Source organism: Cebus imitator, unplaced genomic scaffold, assembly GCF_001604975.1.
Source record: "Cebus imitator isolate Cc_AM_T3 unplaced genomic scaffold, Cebus_imitator-1.0 Scaffold164, whole genome shotgun sequence".
Lineage (NCBI taxonomy): Eukaryota > Metazoa > Chordata > Mammalia > Primates > Cebidae > Cebus > Cebus imitator.
In genome coordinates this window covers 3469204-3474128 of record NW_016107479.1, presented here as the reverse complement: position 1 = coordinate 3474128, position 4925 = coordinate 3469204, and positions in this window count along the sequence as shown.

The following is a 4925-nucleotide window of genomic DNA, read 5'->3' as shown; positions in this document are numbered from 1 at the left end:
AGATATGTACTAACTCTCTGACTCCTTATACATATTCTACAGACTGAGAAAGCCACCAAATCTGCATGGCAGCTCACCTTCAGCCTCCTACTCTGCACATCCATGCACACTTTTTAGTCTAGCATTACACTGGGCTCAGGAGCTAAATCTCACCTCCACTGAGATATTTTTAACATCAACAATATTTGTTCCAACACTCAGGTGAATTTTCAGAAATTATATTAGTTCTGACATTCTGGATACACATTCCTGTACTTCAGGCATTCTTTCCTATACAATGTTTTCTTAGTTTTCATAAAATAATTTAGGTAATCTATATTTACTATGGTTCTGTTGCTTCTATTCATTGATCCTGCTAACATATGGTCTCAGTTTTTTCCATTCTTTTTCATATAACATTTTGAAGTCCCCTTTCCACAATGATGATGCCAATATCTTTTTCTATCAATTACTTTGAATGATAGATGTTACTATTTAGCAACTACTAAAGTGCCATCAACACCTTCATATAAGATATATGCCACATTGTAGATAATAAGAAATATTGCTTAATTGAGAATTATCACCATTTCTCTAAACACTAAGTCACAGAAATAATAGGTTTGGAATCTGAAATTCAAATCAAATTTTTCTGGCTCCAAAGTTGTATTTCCACTATATTTCTAACTTTATGCTTTTTATCCTTTTTTCAGTTCCTTCACCCTGTTGGTTTCCTGCAGCTGCTGTAACAAATTACCACACACTTGGGAGCTTAAAATAAAAGAAAGTTAATCTCTCACAGTTTTGGAGGCCAGAAGTCTGAAATCATTATCACTGGGCCCAAATCAAAGGGTTGGCAGGGCTGTACTCACTCTAGAAGCTCTAGAGGAAAACCTATTCTTTGTCATCTCAGCTTTGGGGGACAGCCAGCATTCTCTGGATTTAATTGTTTAATTCCAATATCTACTTCTGTGGTTACATTGCTTTATCTTCTTCTGTCTGTGTCAAATCTCTCTTTACCTCCCTCTTTTAAGGATATGAGTAATTGTATTTAAGATCTGCCTTGCCCATTCAGAATAATATTGCCATTTCAGGATATTTAACTGAGTTTTATATTTTTGCCATATAACATCCACAGATTTCAGGGATTAAGACAGGCCTACCACACTCTTCATACTTCTTAACCCTATATTTTTCCCACCTCATAGCATCATGCCATTCCCAAATCTCTTCTACTCCAAAGGGAAATAGAAGCTACTTTTCATTAACCTTGTGGTTCAGCACTATTTCATACAGTTTCAACTACCTATAGCTTTGTAAATAGTCCCTTTATTAAATCTTTCTTTAATTATCTGTATTTGTATATATCATCTATATCCTTCTAGGATCTTTAAAATATTCAAGACATAAAATATAATTTGGTACATCAAAAAGATAATGGAATAAAAAGAATTGACTATTTCTTCCTTCCATGAATACACTGATTCAAAATGAAGCACAAAATAATTTCCTTTGTGTGAAATACAGAAACTAATTGAGAGACTCCTATATTCCAAATAAGCATGAAACTAGCCACGTGAAAACCAGTAGAAATATTCAAAATTGTATCTCATCATAAGCTGTACCCTGACACAGTGCCCAATGATTAAAAGGAAATACCCATCTCACAGATTCTCCATGTGGAAGTAGGAAAAAGACTTGATTATATGTTTAAGATTCTGATATTTCTGGGGCATTCCCATGGTGCTGGTTTCTGTCTTACCTACCCCTGAGAACCAATGGGACCTAGCATCCTCTAGCCACCTGTGGAACACTGAGATTAAAACCTTAAAAACCCACTTTGAATTAGCAAGCTAACACATGCCACAGTGCTATACCCTAGCACAGTGCAGAGTGAGTAGAGGAAAAAGAAACAGCTTGCAGTATTTCATCAGGGAGGGAAGAAAAGGAGTAGATAGTATATCCAATGCTCTTACATTTCTAGAGGTATCCAAAACAATAGAGTCTGTTCTTCTTATCTCAGAACTTTGATAAGACCTAGCATATTTTATACACCTAGAGGCCACCTATCACAACGTTAGCAATTTGAACTAGCATAAAGATTTGAGAGCTTCTCAGAATCTCTCACCAGATTTATTAGCAAGGGCCATCTCTTGCATAAGACCAATCCAAAAAGACTGAAAGATGTGGCTGTTTTATCTAATGTGTGGATACCAATTCAAAGAGTTCAGGAAAATGAAGACACTGGGAAGTACGTTGCAAACAAATGAATAAAATAAATCTCAAGAAAAACATGATAATGAAATAGAGATATGATTTAGTGACTGAGAATTCAAATGAAAATTATGGAGGTGATGAGTGAGGTTTGGTGAATAATTTATGAAATAAGGGAGAATTTTAACAAAGAAACTGAAAATATATTTTAAAGAGCCAAAAAGGAATCATAGAGCTAAGAGTATTATAATTTAATTAAAAAATTTACAATAGATATTCTATAACAGACTAGATGAAGCAGAAGAAAGGATTAGCAAGCTTGAAGACATGTCATTGGAAATAATTCAGTTGGAGGAACAAAAAAAAGAAGAACAAAGAATGAAGAAAGCTTAAGAAATTGATGACAGCATGAAGCAGATTAACTTAGGCAATACAGGAGAAAAAGAAGAAGAAAGAGAAATGAACAGAAAGCTTATTTAAAGAAATAGTGGCCCAATCTTCCCAAATCTGAGGAAGGACATTTACTTCCCCTTTCAAGAAGGCCAGCAGGCTTGAAGAACAGATAAATCCAAAAATAATTCACACTGATATACATATCAATCAAATTGTAAAAATTCAAAAACAAAGAGAGAACTTTCAAAGTGGCCAGAGAGAAGTGACATTTAATGTACAAGAGAATTCTATTAAAATATCATTGAATTTCTCAGCAGAAACATTACAAGAAAGATGAGAGTGAGGCGACATACTTAAAGTTCTGCAAGAAATAAAACTGTCAACTAAGAATACTCTACCTGGAAAAAATGTTGTTCAAAAATGAAAGAGAGAAAAGAAATGTCCCTAGACTAATAAAAACTGAGGGAGATATAAACACTAGAACTGCCTTAGAAGATATTCTAAAGGGAATTTTGAACATTGGAATGAAATAATACTAAACAGAAACAAAGAAGCATAAAAATTATAAAACTCACTGTTGAAAGTATTTACTTCATGGCTAAAACACCAAAAGCAATGGCAACAAAAGCCAAAGTAGACAAATGTATCTAAGTAAACTCCACAGCTTCTGTACAGCAAAGGAAACAATCACTAGAGCGAACTGACAACCAACAGAATGGGAAAAAATGTTTGCAATCTACCCATCTGACAAAGGGCTAATATCCAGAATCTACAAAAAACTAAAGCAGATTTACAAGAAAGAAACACATAAACTGGTTTTTTCCAGTTCTGTGAAAAAGGTTAATGGTAGCTTGATGGGGATAGGGTTGAATCTATAAAAGTGGGCAAAGGATATGAACAGACACTTTACAAAAGAAGATATTGATGAGGCCAACAAAAATATGAAAAAAATACTCATCATCACTGGTCATTAGAGAAATGCAAATCAAAACCACCTTGAGATACCATCTCACACCAGTTAGAATGGCAATCATTAAAAAATCTGGAGACAACAGATGTTGGAGAGGATATGGAGAAATAGGAACACTTTTACACCACTGGTGGGAATATAAATTAGTCCAACCATTGTATAAGACAGTGTGGCAATTCCTGAAGGATCTAGAAATAGAAATACCATTTGACCCAGCAATCCCATTACTGGGTATACACCCAAAGAATTATAAATTATTCTATTATAAAGACAAATGCACCTGTATGTTCATTGAGGCACTGTTTACAATAGGAAAGACCGGGAAGCAACCCAAATGTCCATCATCAATAGACTGGATAAAGAAAATGTGGCACATGTACACCATGGAATACTACGCAGCCATAAAAAATGATGAGTTCATGTCCTTCATAGGGATATGGATGAATCTGGAAAACATCATTCTCAGCAAACTGATGCAAGAACAGAAAAGCAAACACCACATGTTATCACTCATAGGCAGGTGCTGAACATTTAGAACACATGGACACAGGGAGGGGAGCATCACACACTGCAGTCAGTGGGGGGAACTAGAGGAGGGACAGTGGGGGGTGGGAAGGGATAATAAGGGGAGAAATACCAGATATAGGTGATGGGGGATGAAGGCAGCAAACCACATTGCCATGTATGTACCTATGCAACAATCCTGCATGATCTGCACATGTACCCTAGAAACTAAAGTACAATTTAAAAAAAGTATGTATACAAAGACAGAATACTGTAATAGTGTAATAGTGTTAAGTAAATCATTTTCAATTAAAGTATAAAAATTAAAAAGCAAACATTAAAAATAAGCAGAAGTATAAAATATGCATATTGACATGCAGTATAAAGATATGTAAATTATAACATCAATAACATAAAGTGTGTGAATAAAAGTATGTTTTTATATGGGATTGAAGTTAAGTTCTTATCAACTTAAAATAGGCTGTTATAAGTTAATTTACCTAAGCCCTATGTCAACTATGAATAAAATACCTATAGAAGGAAAACTCAAAATTAGTGAGAAAAGAATCAAAGGCATATTAATATAATAAAGTAAAAGTGACAATAACAACAAAACAGAAAATTATTTACAAGATAGTAATTTTAGGCCGGGCACGGTGGCTCACGCCTGTAATCCAAACACTTTGGAGGCCAAGGTGGGTGGATCCCCTGAGGTCAGGAGTTCAAGACCAGCCTGACCAACATGGTGAAACCCCATCTTTAAAAAAAAAAAAAAAGATAGTAATTTTAAGTCCTTTTCTACTTATTACTACTTCAGTTACAAATGATTAAATTACTTGATAAAAAACTATTGAGTAACTCAATG